Consider the following 20,031-nt stretch of genomic DNA (forward strand, 5'->3'; position numbering starts at 1 on the left):
GCTCAACACTCCTACAGAGTGGTGGCAGACTGAGAACAGCTCAACACTCCTACAGAGTGGTGGCAGACTGAGAACAGCTCAACACTTCTTCAGAGTGGTGGCAGACTGAGAACAGCTCAACACTCCTTCAGAGTGGTGGCAGACTGAGAACAGCTCAACACTCCTACAGAGTGGTGGCAGACTGAGAACAGCTCAACACTCCTACAGAGTGGTGGCAGACTGAGAACAGCTCAACATTCCTGCAGAGTGGTGGCAGACTAAGAACAGCTCAACACCTACAGAGTGGTGGCAGACTGAGAACAGCACTGCCTGTGTGAACTGGGAATTATTCTTTAGTCATGGCTGCCATGTTAAGTTTTCAGAACATATTCTTCATCCAGTCTCAGCCTTCTCACTTCAAAGCATTATGAAAAAAACAAATGTCCAGACAGTACGTGTATATTCACTGATGGCCTTTGCTCCACGTTTGCTCCCAGTTTTGTGGCTTGCTGAAGTGAATGGGACACAAACTGTTTGTGATTATGGTGTGATATACTGTCGCACTCAGCTTGACATTGACTGTGGCGGAGTTACAGAAATATCTCTGGAACATGCCCTGTTCATTGCTCTCTATTCCCCTGACCTCGCCTTCAACAACAATATCAACTGTCACGTCTACACTCTTAGAAAAATGTGTTCCAAAAGGGTTCTTCGGCTGTCCCAATAGGAGAACCCATTTTGGTTCCAGATGGAATGCTTTTTTGGTTCCAGGTAGAACTCTTTTGGGTTCCATGTAGAATCCTCTGTGTAAAAGCTTCTACATGGAACTAAAACGGGTTCCACCTGGAACCAAAAATGGTTCTTCAAAGGGTTCTCCTATGGAGACAGGTTGTAGACAGCACATTTTTTTCTAAGAGTGTATCAGGCATGGCTCCCACTCTGCACATATCAGAGTCTGACTTATGTTATTGAGGCAGGCGGTGTGCTTGTTTGTTTAACAGAGAAGACATGGGCTGGGCTCTTCACACACAGGAAAACTGGCTGTGGCTCCAATGACCCGATCATCAATTTCCCATACACTTTTCCTGCTTCCACCGGCCACTGAGATTGGAACAACACAATTGTGATTTGTGCTTTGCTTTTCCCCACTCTTCTTCTTTTCTTGCACGACAGCACAATCTGCATCGGTAGCTTATAGCCAATCTATCGCTGTCTGTTCCATGTCCTTGATGCACATAGGAATGATTTTCATACCCAGGATTTTATTTGTTGCCCAATTTTCGTTGTTATTTTTTGTTATTACACACTGTATATCTGTGCTACAGGTTAGTGGAGAGACAGTGTTCAAAGGCGGGCGACCACCTGGGGGCTCAGTTTCTTGCAGGGCAGGCAGAGTGGGAGGTTCCCGGTAGAGAGCCAGACGCCACCCCCAGGATGGAACACAGGGGTCTCACTGCTCCTTCTGACGATGGACGGCTCTCGCTGGAGTTCTCACGTGCACATTTTCCCACACCTCCTCCGACCGCCGGAACCACTCATCTATCGCAGGAGCCACGGTCTGGTCCGGGGTCCACGGGGTCCACGGGGCCCACGGGGCCAGAGCCGGCTGGACACCCAAAACACACTGGAAGGGGGTCAACCCAGTGGAGGAGTGGGGTAGGAAGAAAACGTGCACACTCACCCTGCCGGTCCTGACAGTGACTCCTCAGGAACCTCCCCCAGCTCCTGATTCATCCTCTCCACCTGTCCGTTAGACTGAGGCCAATACCCGGAAGTGAGGCTAACCGTGACCCCGAGCTTCTCCAAGAAGGCCCTCTATTCTTGGGATATGAATTGGGAGCCACAGTCCGAGACGATGTCCTCCGGGAGGCCATAATACCAGAAGACCTGTTGGAAGAGTGCCTCAGCGACCTGGAGAGCAGTGGGAAGACAGGAAGGCAGGAAGAGGGATTTATCGACATGTCTTGGATAATCTATCCATGATGAATGGTCAAACCATCAGAAGGGGGAAGATCAGTAACAATGTCAATGGATAGATGGGACCGAGGTCGCTGAGGTACGGGAAGCGGCAGGAGCTTCCCTGCTGGAGCATTCCCGGTGGGACTTGGTTTGAGTACACACAGAATAGGACTTGACATACCATGTAACATCCTGCACAGAGGTGGGCCACCAGTATTTCTCAGTGATGGAATGAATGGTGTGAGAAATACCTGGATGCCCTGCAACGACAGCTGTGTGTGCCCAGGTCAGCAGCCGATCCCTTATCCCTGTGGGAACGTAGATGTGCGCGGGAGGACAATTCCGGGGTGCAGGCTCCCTCTCTAGAGCTTGGAGGATGTCCACATCTACATCCCAAACCCCTGGACCCATGACTCGGGAGTATGGGATTACGGGTGCCCTCTGGACAGGAGCCTCTCCCAAATCGTAGATATGGGACAGGGCATTGGCCTTGATGTTCTTAGAACCTGGGCGATAGTTGAACCTGGTGAAAAAGAAAAAAGAACCTGGCTTGGAGCGGATTCAGTCTCCTCGCTGTCCGTGTGTACTCAAGGTTTCGATGGTCGGTGAGGATGATGAATGGTTCCTTGACACCCTCCAGCCAGTGTCTCCACTCCTCTAATGCCAACTTCACCGCCAAGAGCTCCCAATTGCCGACGTCGTAATTTCTCTCTGCGATGGATATTTTTTTGGACAAGAAAGCACAAGGATACAATTTCAGGGTGTCCCGCTGTCTTTGTGACGAAACTGCCCCCACATCCACCTTCGATGCGTCTACCTCAACCACAAACGGTAGCGTGGAATCTGGGTGTTTTAGCGGGGGGGCTTGGGGGGGAAACGCCCCTTGAGGAGACGAAAGGCCTTGTCGGCTACTGGAGACCAAAACAACCTACGAGGCCCACCGTTGAGGAGGGAGGTGAGAGGGATGGTGACGGCCCTTAAGTTCCTGATGAAGCGGCGGGGTAAAATTTGGCAAATCCCCAAAAACGTTGTAATCTCTTGATGGTGGTTGGGACTGGCCATGACCTTACCGCATCTACCTTCTTGTCCTCCATCCTCACTCTCCGATTTGGTAGTCCAAGAAGGAGACAGCCCTGTGGTGGAATTGGCACTTCTCCGCCTTGATGAACAGGTGGTTAGCCAAGAGGCGTTCCAGGACTGCACGAACGTGAGTGATGTGATCCTCCAGGTTGGTCGAGAAGATCAGGATGTCATCGATGTACACAATCACCTGACGTCCGAGCATGTCCCCAAACACCTTGTTGACAAATGCCTGGAAGCCAAAGGGCATAACCAAATACTCATATTGACCAGACATCGTGCATAGTCACTTTAACTATACATTCATGTACATACTACCTCAATTGGGCCCACCAACCAGTGCTCCCGCGCATTGGCTAACCGGGCTATCTGCATTTTGTCCCACCACCCGCCAACCCCTCTTTTTATGCTATTGCTCTCTGTTTATCATATATGCATAGTCACTTTAACCATATATACATGTACATACTACCTCAATCAGCGTGACTAACCGGTGTCTATATGTAGCCTCGCTACTTCTATAGCCTCGCTACTGTATATAGCCTGTCTTTTTACTGTTATTTCTTTACCTACCTATTGTTCACCTAATACCTTTTTTGCACTATTGGTTAGAGCCTGTAAGTAAGCATTTCACTGTAAGGTGCTACACCTGTTGTACTACACCTGTTGTATTCAGCGCATGCGACAAATAAACTTTGATTTGATTGGATTTGAACACCGCCTTCCACTCATTCCCCTCCCAGAAGCAAATGAGATTGTAGGCACTCCGGGGGCGATGAGGAGGGAGCGCGGGTCTTGGAGAATACCTCCCTTAGATCCTGATATTCCTCCGGGATGTTGGGGTGGAGGGCAACCACAGGACTCTCAACCGACGTGGAACGACAGGGGACAGGAAAGAAGGTCTTCCGGAATTCAGGTGACCAGTCGGTGATTCTCATCCTCGACCATGAGATGGTAGGGTTATGGCGCTGAAGCCAAGGTAGGCCGAGGATGATCTTGTAAACTGGTGCACTGGTGATGAAGGCGATGTTTTCCTGGTGATTGGGCTCCACAGTGAGGATGGGTGGTTGGGTGATGTGTGCGATGGTTCCGGTTCCTAGACCTTGAACCGTAAATGGAGAGGAGAACAGGTAGGTAGTAATATTGAGAGAGGAGGCAAGGGTCTGATCCATAAAGTTCCCCGCGGCGCCAGAATCCACTAAAGCTGTAGACACAGGGCATGAGGGACAGTCAGCCAGAGTGATGGGTACTAAAAAGAGTCTAACAGGAAGAGCAGTAGATGGAATACTCACTCGTGGTCCAGGGGATGTAACATCACGTGACCGTCCCTCTGCTCTACTGGATCCCAGATTCTGAAGTAACAGACCCCACTGGTGCATGGGCCCTCCCTGGGCACAGTACAGACAGAGCCTCAGCTGGATCCGTCTGCGTCATTCCGCCGCGGGAAGGTGTGTGACCCCTACTGCCATGGGTTCAGGCTCTGATCCCGAACACTCGCCGAAGGAGGGAGAGAAGCGATGGGGATGCCGACGCGCCCAGAGGAGGTTATCCAGACGGATGGCCATAGCAATGAGTGAGTTTGTCATCTCGGCAGGCCAGTTCCGTCTGGACCTCCTCGCGCAGACCTCTTCTAAATAACGTGCTCAGAGCCGGCTCATTCCAGCCACTGGAAGCTGATACTGTCCGGAAGGTAAGCACATACTCAGCAGCCGTCTGATTCCTCTGCTGGAGCTGAAGCAGACGCTTACCTCCCTCTCTGCCCTCTGTGGGAGGATTGAAAATACATTTAAACAGAGCCATGAACCCCTCATAAGACTCAAGCTCCTCCTCTCCTCTCTCCCAGACGGCCCATTCCAAGGCCCGCCCAGTCAGCAGAGAAATAACCGTGGCAACCTTAGTCCTCTCGGTGGTGGGGGCTCCCATCTGACGTGTGAAATAGAGGGAGCACTGAAGGAGGAAGCCACGGCATTTGGATGGTGTCCCGTCATATTTCTCCGAGAGGGATAGACGGGCATCGCTGACCTGAGCGGGTTGCTGGATGGGCTGGTGTGCGGACTCGTCGGGTAGACTGGCTCTAGAATGTCCTCCGCTGTTGAGACGTTGTAGACTGCGGAGAACATCTTCCATGGCCGTCCCCAGTTGAGCCAGCTGATCATGGTGTTGACGAAGAAGGTCACCTTGTTCATTGATCGTCTGGGAGATGTCCAGTTGTCCTGCTGCTTCCATATTTTGAGTTGGTATTCTGTAATGATGTGGAGGTGAGTCAGAAGCAGGTGAAACGTTTTAATAAAACAACAAAACCCAGAACACGACACTAACATAAGGCTGTACGCCGATAAACAAGAACAATACCAACCTGGTGAGTGAACATGTGAGAGTGACATGTAAAGGGCAGGAATTTAGGAAGGTAATGGGGTCCAGGTGTGAATCATGATGATTCACAGGTGCACGTAATGATGAGTGCCAGGTGTGCGTAATGATGAATCCCAGGACCCGTGGTTAGTATACTGGCGACGTCGTACGCTGGAGGGGAGGAGCAGGAGCAGACGTGACAGATTGTAAATATGTTACTACCTAACAATATTGTCAAAAACACTTATTGGATGCCGTGTGGCTGTTGGTTACAAGGCCAGAACAGAGATAAAAGCTGCATACCTGTGTGGCTGTAATCAGTAGGAAGGTCAAAGATAAGATTCCATCTGCACACTGTCCTTGATGTAATGCAGAGAGGCTAAGTAATAGAACCAGGGTTACTGAATGTACGGAATGTTTCGGGGTCAGAACTCACGAAATAGCGGAGAAAGGATTCAGGGCCTTAAATAATGCTCCTTGTATGCCACCCTGCCACCCCTGGATAATAGGAGAACAAGAGCGATTCCTGAGTCCAAAAAGCTATTACTGCGGTTGGCTTTCTGCTTTGCTCTGGATGTAATGTCCCTTAATACCCTGCTGCAGGCCCAGTGTGCCTGGACAATACCATACTGTCCGATCAGTTTAGTTTCAACTGTAGGTTTGAACATGCAATTTGGAATAATTCGTCAATTTCACGAATGCCCTGCGTGCGAAAAGGCAAGTTGGGTGCTGTAAATGTAATATGCCTTCATTAACCATTGGTACGTTGGAATTTAGACGTCACTCTCAACAAGAGAGATGTACAGTTGTTGCATACAAAGTGGATGAACCACAGCATATAAAACAACAATTCCAATGTCAATATGAAATAATGAAATCTTCAAGTTGAGCAGGTGTCAAATTGAAGGATAACTGCATGAAAAGGTACTATGACGAGTGTTCTCCCGAATCAGTGTTCCAGTCTTATGTGTTCACATTTCAAGGTTAGATGGCACTTAGGGTACACATCTGTATTTTCTGTGTAAGTACAACTTTAATCGGTTAAATAATCGAGTAAAGCTCCCGTTGTCCCTGCCTTTTGGGACCACGTGAGCAAGTTACAGTAGAACTGTGTCTGCGCTGCATGTGCGTAGTGTACTGTAGCTGTGTGGCGCTGCGATGGACCGAGCGTCCACTCAGGAGCGCATGATGATTGGAGGAGTAGAGTAATCGCCTAGCAACTGCTGCGTGGGGGAAGTAAGCTGGCAGGCAGGGAAGCAGGGAGGGAGGGAGGCACTCTGCTGGGCAAAGGGAGGCTGGGCTCAACTCACTCTGCTCTGCTGTGAGAGAGGGATGGAGGCTGGAGCACCAGGACTGGCCCACACTAACAACCAGGGGATGTGGGGGGGGGTTTAGACCAGTTACTGACACAGGGACTTTGAAAGGTGGAGTCTATTACTGGGACTGTGGAAGAAGGGAATCGTGTCTTTTTAAGATAACTATACAGTAACAGTTGTCTGCACATGGGACAGTGTGAACACTTTTAGGTGAGTCTTGCTTTATCATGCATCTGTGTAATGCTAATGTGGGGATTAAAAATGGGATGATCTTCTATAGGTTAACACATTGTAATACATCATTTGACAACATTTTAATTATGTCTTATCATTTGTACAGAAACGTATCACAAGGATAATGTGCATAACTATAATGTTTTGGATACTTGAAATGTCTCTGTTTGGTGAGATCCTAAAGCTGAAGAACTGAACTGAAACTCTTGGGAGGGGCTTCCCCGAATTCTTTTCCAAGCAGCCTGAAGTCTGCCAGTCAGTAGAAGGTATGTACTAGTTTATAAAACGTATTGAGAGCAGGCAGCAGTTTGTATTATGCATGTTATGTAATCTGACGTGAATTATTCAACATACAAGTGTGCATCCATGCATAATGATGCGCAGAGTGCCAAATGTACTCATGACCTGTGAATTTAGTAATGTGACATGTTATATTTTTGTGTTTCTGAACTTTGATTTTAAGATCCACTATTGGATCCATAGCGTTCATTTAGAAATTATTCTGTATAATTTGAACAAATGCATAGTCATTTTTGAAGCATTATAGTATTTTAACGCATGTATTTATAGAAAAATGAACATAGACAAGCCATAAGGGTTGGAGAGGTGAAGTGGATCACGTGTGTGTGTTTGTGAACAACAGTGCGCATCAGTTTGTCAGAATGGATGTGGCAGATCAGATAGTAGTTGCCCAGACCTCTCACTTCTCCCCCCAGAGGGAAAGCACATGAGAATGGACACATCTGTCATTGCAGACTCCATTGATAAAGCCTTTGTTTGTATGGAGGGTTAAGTGATGGTTATGACGAGTCACAGAGTTATAGTTTCACTCCTCTTATGAGTGTATCATCACATAGATATGGGGCTTTTTGGGTCTGTGTTTATACTTGACATGTCACTATTTAATTGCGTAGAATAGTTTTTGCACAATATGATACGGTAGTCATTTTTTTTCTGTAATCTGGGTTTGTGGGTTGGATTCACTCCTCCACAGTAATTTGTGTTCCCTTCTCCCGGACTCAAATCCCAGGTTAATAACTACTTGATGTGGTTCGATCATGTCCTCCTATTCAGAGAACAGCTGTGTTGTTTCCTGTGTATGCCTTTAATTCCTTTCATTAACTCAAAGTAAATCCACTCGAACAATGTTTCTAATCATAACCTCCTAAGCCTACTGATCTGATGGGATCACAAAACGGTTTCATTATTTGGAGGAAGCCTAAGATGAGTTTTTCTGAGTTAAATCAGGCAAAGAGCATTTTGACTATTAAACCTTGGTTTTGGCTGTTGCCTTGTCGTAAAACGGTCTTTAAGGATTTCTGGACAGGGATTGCCCCCAAAGACTGCATTTACTTTGAATGGTGACCGCTAAACCTGTTGACTGCTTTGTCGGAGGTTAAACTGGATTCTGGATTAGACATCAGTGACTGACCCTTCTATAGTTCGACTACAGGATTATCTGAATGAACAGCGGAGACGGAAAGCAATATGGAGTTTAATTAAATAGTTTGGGGCATGGCCTCGTTTCCTAAATACGGTAGTGCTCCTAATGTACAGCAGAAAGCCTCTTTCAGTGAAGTGATACAGTAGGGCTGGCTAGGTAATCTGACACGGTGATTAGGACACTTCCTTTGATGCTGTGGTAGGTGTGTCAGCCAGGCCGTCAATGAAGCTCTGTTGGCCTGTCATGTCCTGTTGCATCAAATCTTTGATGGTTGGCTTGTTGTGTAGTGGCACATACTTTCATATGAATAATGTGGTTTATCTATCTGCTGTGAATGAGGCTTGCGGTTTTGACCGGCATGATGTAATGTTGAAAGGTGCACAATTTTACCAGTAGTTCAGTTGTTTTGAACTGGACTGGTCTCGTTTAAATGGACCAACCATTATGTGAAACCATTACCCGCAACAGACAGAGCTGATCATAGTGTCTTTCCAACCCTGATCATTCTGCAGTAGTTGGTATGTGAAAAATGAATTGATACTGTCCATGTAATCCTCTGTGAGTTGAAATAATGGAGGCTAATTTGAGAGATCATTCTAATGGATATTGCAGTTGTGAAGAGCTCTTTGTAATTACAGAGATGGATCTCTGTTGATGGAATTTGGCCTATCTAATAAAATGAAGGGGTTAGAGTGACAAGAAAATAGGGAAATGGGCGAGAGTCAATTGCATTGTCGGGAACAGTCTATTTTTCAGTTGGTCCACAGCTCCTACTGTGTTACTGTAAGATGAGCTGAGATAGAGTGTCTAAAGGCTTCCTTCCATACGCTTTGGTTCGGCTGGCGCCTAGCCAAACTCGGCTAGGGCAACAGATAGAGCGTGCTCGCAGACTCCCTTAAAAGACATTCGCTTGAAAAATGAGAACAAAAACAGAGACAATAGATTTGTTTATCCACGGTAGCCACTTCCTCACAATAGTCAGAACCAATCAAAGATAACTCAGGAAAGTTATCATTACTTTTTAGCCGCAAAAGTGTACACCTAAGTATTTAGATTCAGTATTTCTCAAGTGAAAAAATGTGCATGAAAAATGAGTCGCTGAATGACAACAAACACTTTATTGAAGAATCACTACTGTTGACCAATGACCAATGTAGGGGTGTAGACTTCGGCTACCGAAATTCGGCCTGCCTCGAAAACAATGTGTGTGTGCACGAACAGCTGAAAAAAAACCTTGCCCAAGACTAAAACAATCAAAATGTTGTCAGTGTACAGTATATGCTGAAACTGTAACGAACTGTTTGGGAGGGGAAGCATGCAGATGCCTTTAGTGAGCTGATGAATACACTTTCTACCCACTGTTTTCACAGATGAAGAACAATCAAATATACCGTACATTATATTTGATGTTGTATCTATATTCCTTTTGTCAGGAGAGCATATTTTAAGGCTAACCTGGCAAAATAAATCATTGATCATATATTTGATTGTTCCTCATCAGCATTGCTAAAAGCTTCCTATAGAAGCAAGTGCAGTAGGTCACAGGGGAAGAGTGTCGCTTTGTGTAAGTTGTAGTGTTTTCTGACACGCCTCCCACATAACAAAATACTACAGTTTACTTTAGAATACTACAGTTCTTACTGTAGAATTCTGTAGTAAACTGTAATATACTGTAGGATACTATACTACACACTGTAGTATCCCTCAATCATGTGTAGTATTTTGTAAATACACTACAGTCCGCAACAACACTTTTCTTAACGATAGTAAATACTACAGTATTTAATTTGGATGTAGTTCACCCTGCCCATTCCCCTCCTCCATATCCCAATTTGTGCCACACGTAAGTGAGAAACCTACGTGCGGAGTATAGACCATATAAATCAAATCAAATCAAATGTTATTTGTCACATACACATGGTTAGCAGATGTTAATGCGAGTGTAGCGAAATGCTTGTGCTTCTAGTTCCGACAATGCAGTGATAACCAACAACTAATCTAACTAACAATTCCAAAACTACTGTCTTATACACAGTGTAAGGGGATAAATAATATGTACATAAGGATATATGTACATAAGGATATATGAATGAGTGATGGTACAGGGCAGCATACAGTAGATGGTATCGAGTACAGTATATACATATGAGATGAGTATGTAGACAAAGTAAACAAAGTGGCATAGTTAAAGTGGCTAGTGATACATGTATTACATAAGGATGCAGTCGATGATATAGAGTACAGTATATACGTATGCACATGAGATGAATAATGTAGGGTAAGTAACATTATATAAGGTAGCATTGTTTAAAGTGGCTAGTGATATATTTACATAATTTCCCATCAATTCCCATTATATTGTGTTCCCTATGGTTATAGAAAATAGCAGAAGCTTATGGTTATGGAACATTTGCTCTTTTGGTATTTCTCCAGTAGGTTTCCTCACAGAGAAAGCCCCCCACTTCTATGTCAAAGACAAAAAACACTTGAATAAATACTACAGTAATGTCCCCAAAAACACTACAGTGAATACTACATTGTAAATTGGGTGGTTCAAGCCCAGAATGCTGGTTGGCTGAAAGCCATGGTATATCAAGGGTAATACAAACATATTTATTTTTACTGCTCTAATAAAGTTGGTAACCAGTTTATAATAGCAATAAGGTACTTCTCTGGTTTGGGGTATATGGCCAATATACCATGGCTCAGGGCTGCATCTGTCGCGCATAAGAACAGCTCTTAGCTATGGTATATTGACCATATGCCACACGCCCTCGTGCCTTATAAGTATACCGCACTACAGTTGGCAAGAACACTATAGTAAATACTACAGTATAATACAGTCCGCAAAAACACTGCACTAATTAAGATAGTATATACTGTGTTTTTTACTACAGTATTTATACTAGAGTAAACTGTAAATACTACAGTATACTAAAGTATATTACAGTAAATTATTCAGTATTCACTGTAATGTTTTTGAGACATACCTACCATAGTATACACTATAGTATTTTTTAAATGTGGGCACTAATCCCCATCTAAAATAACACCCTCACCCACCCTCCAACACCCCGCACTTTCTCCATCAGCCAGTACCTCTGGGGAGAGACTTATTGGTCCAGTAGGGTCATTTAAGTGTTGAAGGCATCTCATGTGTACTGAATGCTTATTTGTTGCTCAGTTTAAGTGCTCCTCTCAAGCCCAAGCCCTTTCATTTTCAACAAAGAAAGATGGGCATGTTTACAGTAACTGATCCTGGAGGCTTTTTTTTCTATTTACATTGAATAATTGATAGAAAAAACATGCTGTTATATGCTTTTTCAGACAAATGTGATGATTAGGTCAGTTCTAAGATTGAATACATGCTGACATACAATGTAAGTCTCATGGTTTATGATACCATTTTTGTATCAGAGCATAGAGTTTTGGATTACAGTAAGGGAAATGCTTTAAAATCGGAAGTCATTGAGACATTTTCAAAAGGCTTCTTAATTGGGGGGAAAAGCTGTTTGCATCTGAGGGGGTCTTGAAGTGATTAGCTCTGGGTAGAATTGAATTTAGAATTGGACCTCTGGGAGCAAACTGACATCTGGTGACAAATGACTCTGTCGGTTTGGCTTTCATTTGGTCTGTAGTGACCAAAAATACAAAGGATGGCAGGCAGCATTAATATGTTGCTAAATGCTCCTTAACCAGCTTCTACGGAGCCCCACCGTTCATTTAGGCGCTTAGCCCATTGTATTATGCTAGTGTCCATTGACCTGTTGTTGAAAGCCCTTTCCTACATGCTGTTATAGGGTATTGATTTAACAGTGATCCATTCCAGGAATGCTAATGCTCCCACAATAGTATATGCATTGGTTGAAGCTCAATGTGAAATTCAAAATCTCCCTACTATCATACTGTATCTAAGCCAATATGACACCAATGATGATGATCATTTGCAAATCAATTTGATTGGAGGTACATAACACACTCCCCTCCTCTCGACATGAGCTGCCCGGGCGTTACTGAGAGCCACATACCGAATTTTTAACAGGGTCATTAGCATTAGTAAAAAAAAAAGAAGCAATTTCTTGCCATACCTAGCTCGATATCTAGGTGGTTAAGAACAAGACTATAGCGTCTATAAAGTGACCATTAGACTTGCCACCTTTCGGAATCAATAAGTTTGTAGGGGCAACAGGTTTGATTACATTTTTAATTTGTCACTCTCATGTGCTCATTTCTGTCCATTAAGAACTAGAGATGTGCTACCCTTTTGTAGCATTTCTGACAATGCTAACATCTTTTCAGCCAAATCTCAGAGTTCTAAAACCGGACCAAAACAATTGGGTTGCACAGCAACAGTGCTAGTAGCTAGTTAACACCAGTCGGATGAGAGGCAAGGCACAAGCAAAGGAAGCTAGCTATATTTTGCTTTGGAAGGTTTTCACATGGCTGAAGTCACCTGTGTAAACTGTTGGCCTTGGCAGTTGTGTGTAATCAGAGCACAAACAAATAAGATAGCAAACATCCTTGGCTGCTAGCCAGTAACGTTAGCTAGCTAGCTACAAGCCAACAAGGCTGTAACATTAGCCGTATGGACAGATCGCAATGCACCAGCACAACTTAATCTTAAAAATAAAATAAAAATTATTTATTTAACCTTTATTTAACTAGGCAAGTCAGTTAAATAAACTTTCTTCCACAAAGCACAGCTAGCTAGCTAGTAAGTAAAGTTAGTCAACACCATACTTTGGGAAACTGCCATGCTGCTAATGTATAATAGAAGCAATGGGCATTGCTCATCTAACGCTAACGTTACTCCATACACTAGTCAATCTGGCTTGCCTAGCAATGTAGCGAGCCAACATTACAGCCCTTACTTTATGCATTTATTCAGTACTCTCACTCCTCTGTCAGTGCAATTGTCTTCTGGTTATTATAATCCAGATTTGCGCTGACTGATTGACACAGTGTCAAGTTGACTTTCAATGTATTCCTGAAAACCTGAAGTCGCCATCCAAGTAAAAATAGCCAAGGGGGTGCGGGTGCACCCAGGTTAAACAACACAAACATAATTTCTTGCTTGCGTTACCTTTGCGCAATCAAAAGAAAAAGCCATTCTTGCTTACTTGGTTAGCTATGTGACTGTTTTCAACACATCAACTTTTTTAGGATAGGGGGCAGCATTCAGAGTTTTGGATGAAAAGCGTTCCCAAAGTAAACTGCCTGCTACTCAGGCCCAGAAGCTAGGATATGCATGTAATTGGTAGATTTGGATAGGAAACCCTCTAAAGTTTCCAAAACTGTTCAAATAATGTCTGTGAGTATAACAGATCTGAAATGGCAGGCGAAAACCTGAGGAAAATCCATTTTGAAATGGGTGTTTTTCTATTGAAAGTCTATCCACCATATAAATGGTTATGACCCAGATTGCGTTCCCTATGGCTTCCACTCGCTGTGAACAGTCTTTAGACATTGTTTCAGGCCTTTATTCTGAAAAATGAGAGCGAATGAGCAGTTTCTTTGAGAGGCCAGTGGAAAGTCCCCAACCTGTTTGGTGCGCAATCCCGAGAGTGCGCCTTTCGTTGTTTTTCTTTTATAATGACGACGCTATTGTCCGGTTGAAATATTAGCGATTACTTAGGCTAAAAACAACCTGAGAATTGATTATAAACATCGTTTGACATGTTTCTACGAACTTTACGGATACTATTTGGAATTTTCGTCTGCCTCGTGACCGCATTTGAGCCATTGGATTACTGAACAAAACGCAGCAACAAAATTTAGGTTTTTGTATATAAAGAGGGACTTTATCGAACAAAACAAACATTTATGGTGTAACTGGGAGTCTTCTGAGGGCAACCATACGAAGATCATCAAAGGTAAGTGATTAATTGTATTGCTATTTCTGACTTTCGTGACTAGTCTACTTGGCTGGTAACTGTATGTAATGTTTTGTCTGCTGAGCGCTGTCCTCAGATAAAGCATTTGTGAAATCTGACACAGGTTAAGCTTTATTTTGATGTATTGCACTTGGAATTTCATGTAAGTTAAATAATAGTAATTTAATTTGAATTTGGCGCTCTGTAATTTCACCAGAAGTTGTCGAGGTGGGACGCTAGCGTCCTGATACATAAGTTTTAACCAAGCAAGAAAACATTCAATTAGTACTGAGTGAATGAACAACATCAAACGCTTCGTGTCATCACCAGAATGTCCATTTAAATAGTGTCAAGATAATGCGTTCATGGCAGGGTTTGTAGCGTAAGCGTTAATGTCTTCAGGTCTTGGGTTCGCCTCTGCGAGGAGACATTTTGACCATTTTCTTTCATGTATAGTTTTGACACCCCCCTCTCCCGATACACACACACTGGCCCGCACGTTGTGTGCTTATTTTAAATTATTAGGTGGCTCTTAAAAGAGCATCGTTGACTGGCAATGGACAAGGACTGTGGTGTGCGTACCACTGTGCGTTTCTTGACAATAGTGTGGGACTGCGGCCCGCAATTTGGGGTTTTCCTGATGCCCCCCCACCATCGTCAACATAACTCCGGGAAAGCAGTGGCCGACAGGCGGGGGCAAAGAACACTATTGATTTCTTGCTATCGTTAGCTAGCTAGCTAGCTACTTATCCCACCTTCTGTGTACTGGAGTACTAGTTAGCTAGCTAACTAGCTAGCACCCAGTGTCTTTCACTGATGCCTGCCGAACACCTGTCCTTGCCGTCGTTAACAGAACTACAGGAAAAGTGCTCTACAGGCGGGTGCCAAGGACACTGTCTACCATTGTCCCTAGCTAGCTACCAGGTTTGTCCCCCCCCGCCTCTTCTTCTCTTGGGTCTGTCTGCGGTTCGAATATTAAGCAACCTGCATACACATTGTTTGGAGTACAATAGACCAACATACAGTACCTTCAGGAAGTATTCAATCCCCTTTACTTTTTCCACATTTATTAGGTTACAGCCATATTGGAAAATGTATTATATTTTTCCCCTCATCAATCTACACACAATACAGGATTTTAGACATTTTTGCTAACTTATTAAAAATAAAAAACAGAAATATTACATTTACATAAGTATTCAGACCCTTTACTCAGTACTTTGTTGTTCTTCTCTGCAGATCCTCTCAAGTTCTGTCAGGTTGGATGGGGAGCATTGCTGCACAGCTATTTTCAGGTCACTCCAGAGATGTTCTTTCGGGTTCAAGTCTGGGCTCTGGCTGGACCACTCAAGGACATTCAGAGACTTGTCCTGAAGCCACACCTGCGTTGTCTTGGCTGGGTGCTTAGGGTTGTTGTCCTGTTGGAAGGTGAACCTTCACCCCAGTCTGAGGTCCTGAGCGCACTGGAGCAGGTTTTCATATATGATCTCTCTGCACTTTGCTCCGTTCATCTTTGCCTCGATCTGGACTAGTCTCCCCGTCCCTGTCGTTTAAAAACACCCCCACAGCATGATGCTTCCACCACCATGCTTCACCATAGGGATGGTGCCAAATTTCCTCCAGATGTGATGCTTGTCATTTAGGCCAAAGAGTTGAATCTTGGTTTTATCAGACCACATAATCTTGTTTCTCATGGTCTGAGAGTCTTTAGGTGCCTTTTGGCAAACTCCAAGTGGGCTGTCATGTGCCTTTTACTGAGGAGTGCCTTCCATCTGGCCACTCTACCATAAAGGCCTGCTTGGTGGAGTGCTGCAGAGATGGTTGTCCTTATGGAAGGTTCTCCCATCTCCACAGAGGAACTATAGAGCCCTTCAGAGTGACCATCGGGTTCTTGGTCACCTCCCTGACCAAGGCCCTTCTCCCCCAATTGCTCATTTTGGCTGGGCGGCCAGCTCTAGGAAGAATGTTGGTGGTTCCAAACTTCTTCCATTTAAGAATGATGGAGTCCACTGTGTTCTTGGGGACCCTTCCCCAGATCTGTGCCTCGACACAATCCTGTCTCGTAGCTCTACAGACAATTCCCTCGACCTCATGGCATTGTTTTTGCTCTGACATGCACTGTCAACTGTGGGACCTTATACAGACAGGTGTGTGCCTTTCCAAATCATGTCCAGTCAATTGAATTTACCACAGGTTGACTCCAATCAAGTTGTAGAAACATCTCAAGTATGATCAATGGAAACAGGATGCACCGGAGCTCAATTTCGAGTCTCATAGCGAAGGGTCTGAATAGTTATGTATATAAGGTATTTCTGTTATTTACTTTGAATAAATGTACACAATTTTCTTCAAACCTGTTTTCGCTTTGTCACTCTGGGTTATTGTATGTAGATTGCTGAGGATATTTTTGGATTTAATCCATTTTAGAATAAGGCTGTAATGTAACCAAGTGTGGAAAAAGTCAAGGGGTCTGAATACTTTCCAAAGTCACTGCAGCAACTGTAGTAGGTAAAAGCTGTGTGCTGGAAAACCTTGGTAGAGCATGGGTGGGGTAGGCATTGTGGTGTTCATGTGAATTTTCTTTCTTTTTAGGCTTCAGACCAATGCCTAGTTTTCACTTAAAACATTGTTGTTTTGTTTTTAATTTAGATTATGGTTGTTTGATGATTAATGTTCTAGTTTCTTATTGTGTAAATAATTCAAGATTCGGAGACAAAGTACTGCTCTAAATGACCCTTCATTTTGTGAATTTTATTTTGTATCTGAGGGTCTAGTAGTAGGGAGACAGAGTTAGCCTATAAAAGCTTAGCAGAAGAAAATTCATATTCTGACAGAGCTCTACTACACTCTCCTTGATATGGAAGCTCTTCACATATAATTAAACATGCACATGGTTTCATGCATTTTTTTTGATTATTTAAATGATATACACTGAGTGTACAAAACATTAGCTATGATCCCTTATTGATGTCACTTGTTAAATCCACTTCAATCAGTGTAAATGAAGGGAAGGAGATAGGTTGAAGAAGCATTTTTAAGCCTTGAGACAATTGAGAAATGGGTTGTTGTACAGTATGTGTGCCATTCAGAGGATGCAACTCAATACTAGGCCTACACTGCATTGTGTGTTACATAATAGTCATGCTGCATGGCACAGCTACACTATAAGCCACTTATAGCCTTAGAGTCATACGCTGATTCCTCCGAGCAGGTATTCCCAAACTGGCGTATGAGTACCCCCAGGGATACGCGCAATGCAGTCGGGGGGTACCCCAAATAGAAATGTAATTCACATTTTTAAACAGTCCATTTATATTTTCCAACGGGGCTATACATTTGGGTAAGGTTTTTTCTCGCCTGAGTAGCCTCGTTTCACTGCCAAAAATAAAATTAAACCATCTAGTTTTCAGTGAAATAACAACAATGTCAAATACAGGTAGCCTAGTCAAATAATTAACATCCAATCACATTAACCATTACTCTCTCACAGGAATTTCACTAACTGTCCGTATGTAGCCAAAAATAGCTGCTGCTCATTCCGTTTGCTCGAAAATTGCTAAATGGTTAAAAAAAATGTAAGGCCCGCGTCCATAGAGACACATACCAGCTCTACTTGTAGTACTGCTACTACCAGCAGTACGACACCTGCACCTGTCGACAACACAAGTTGTTCTGCTTCCACAAGCACATCCAATGCTAGCATCAGTAATTCTACATGTGTTGTTAGCCCAGCTAGCATGGACACTGACAGTTGTGAATCTGATGCAGCCAGAAGAGCTGCATCACCACACAGGTCTTTCCATCATTGCATGATTTGTTAGTGTGATAATGAGCTCAAGCTTATGGACAATGTCAAATGTGATATAGCGAAGCACCTGAGTGTGTTGGGTGTGCAATTACGCAGGTGCTTTCCCGAAACGGATGACACAAACAACTGGATTCGTTATCCCTATCATGCCCTGCCTCCAATCCACTTACCTATATTTGAACAAGAGAGCCTCATTGAAATTGCAACAAGCGGTTCTGTGAAAATCTAATTGAATCAGAAGCCACTGCCAGATTTCTGGATTGGGCTGCGCTCAGAGTATCCTGCCTTGGCAAATCGTGCTGCTAAGACACTGATGCCCTTTGCAACCACGTACCTATGTGAGAGTGGATTCTCGGCCCTCACTAGCTAAAGGCACAGAGTGTGGGAAAATTATTTAAGACTGAGACTCTCTCCAATACAACCAAATTGCAGAGTTTTGTGCATTCTTTCAAGCACAACCTTCTAATTAGCCTGTGGTGAGTTATTAACAATTTTCGATAAACAAATAATGTTTTAAATGAATAATGGTTAAATAAAGAGCAACATTATGGATTATTATTATATTATTATTTGTGGCCTGTGCCATTAAAGCTCTTTGTCACTTCCCACACCCCGGGTTGTGACAGAAACTCACACGCATTCTTATGTTTAATAAATGTATCATGTAGTGTGTGTGTGTGGCAGGCTTACAATGATGTAAAAAAAAAAATTGACATTTGAGAGTGTGCTGACCCTGGCGCTAGAGGATTACAGCAGCTGGAGGTTGAGTGTATGAAGGGGTGCGGGTCTATAAAAAGTTTGGGACCACTGAGGATCTCTCCACAGGTAGGATGAATGCGCTAATGCTTACAGACAGATATGGGTTGAGGCTAAAGCCAAGTAGTAGGAGTCTGTGGAGCGTACATAGATAGGCCTAATCTACAGTACAGACAGAAACCACTTGATCCTAGCTGTGTGTGCCTGTGCTCTGGTGGGAGGGACTACACACTAGAATATCAATGCAGTGTAAAGAGACTTATTTTCAGAGGTTAGGACTCTTTCCTCTTGTGTGTGTGCATGTGTGAGTGTCTGTGTATGCGTTTTGTGTGTGGCTTGTTAAATCTTGGTGTAATCTGTTTGTAATGCCTTCTTATCTGTAAAGACCACAGATTGAGGCGATTTGATCAACTCGTAAGTCAACTACTCTCTGCCACAATCTGCTCATCCCCCAGTAATGCCATCATTAGTCAAATATGGCATGGAAAGCAAGCGTAGATAGTTGAACATTTGCCCATGTCTCACCATGGATTCCTTACTGTGGTTTTGTAGCCTGTTGTCCTGTATACACGTTAGGCTATTGTGGCCTACAGCGATAGGCTTTCACTTCAAATGAAGTGACATGAAACGTGTATTTTGCTCTGTCCTTTGAAATGCAGTGGGACACTGTGGAGCTTTTTGTGAGATGAAGGCTCATTTAAATGAGGCTGCAGCAGTTGTAAAGCTTCTGAATGCTCATAACTGCCAGCTGGAGGTCTCAGCTGTGTATTTACATAGTCCTCAATGGCCCATGTTGATACAGAGAGTACAGGGCCGAGCAGGAGCGGTGCGTGGGTAAAATCACCGGGGAAGCCAAGACAGAAAAAAAAGATGGCGCTGTTTGCGCTGTAACCTGTTAGTTCATTATGCCTTGCCACCGTGATATATATGCCAAAGGCAGAGGCAATAAGAAGACACAGTGGCAGAATAAATTCAACCACACTTTTGTTTCATCACAGCAACCTCTGTCCGGTGAAGTCCACTAAGCATATTGCATGTAACAAACAGCACTGCCAAGCAAGTTAATGTTTCCGACATTTTCGGACTACTAAACAACTATTGATTTAGAACCACGGAGACTTACCGCAAGTCGAAAGAACAGGAGCTGCCTCCGCTATTCCAGCACCATTTCAACTTCAACATTTCAACATCATCTAATCACCTCTGCTTAGTCTAATACAGTGGCAACTA

At 43.9% G+C, this 20,031-nt stretch overlaps 1 protein-coding gene and 1 non-coding gene across 9 annotated transcripts in view; both read left to right on the forward strand.

Annotated features, from left to right (window-relative positions):
- rapgef4a (Rap guanine nucleotide exchange factor 4a) overlaps positions 1-20,031 on the forward strand; it is a 52,356-nt gene that overhangs the window by 8,757 nt on the left and 23,568 nt on the right. The window contains exons 1-2 of one of the 8 annotated variants that reach the window (XM_052522010.1): positions 6,732-6,896; positions 7,027-7,186. The exons of 4 other annotated variants lie outside the window; for them this stretch is intronic. The gene's annotated coding sequence lies outside the window, so the exon portion shown is untranslated. 3 more of the 8 variants (XM_052522011.1, XM_052522013.1, XM_052522012.1) reach the window with 3 other exon arrangements.
- LOC118386549 (U7 small nuclear RNA) lies at positions 10,769-10,823 on the forward strand. Its single transcript, XR_004826254.1, has one exon. It is a non-coding gene; the product is annotated as a U7 small nuclear RNA (small nuclear RNA).

Source organism: Oncorhynchus keta, chromosome 7, assembly GCF_023373465.1.
Source record: "Oncorhynchus keta strain PuntledgeMale-10-30-2019 chromosome 7, Oket_V2, whole genome shotgun sequence".
Taxonomy (NCBI): Eukaryota; Metazoa; Chordata; class Actinopteri; order Salmoniformes; family Salmonidae; genus Oncorhynchus; species Oncorhynchus keta.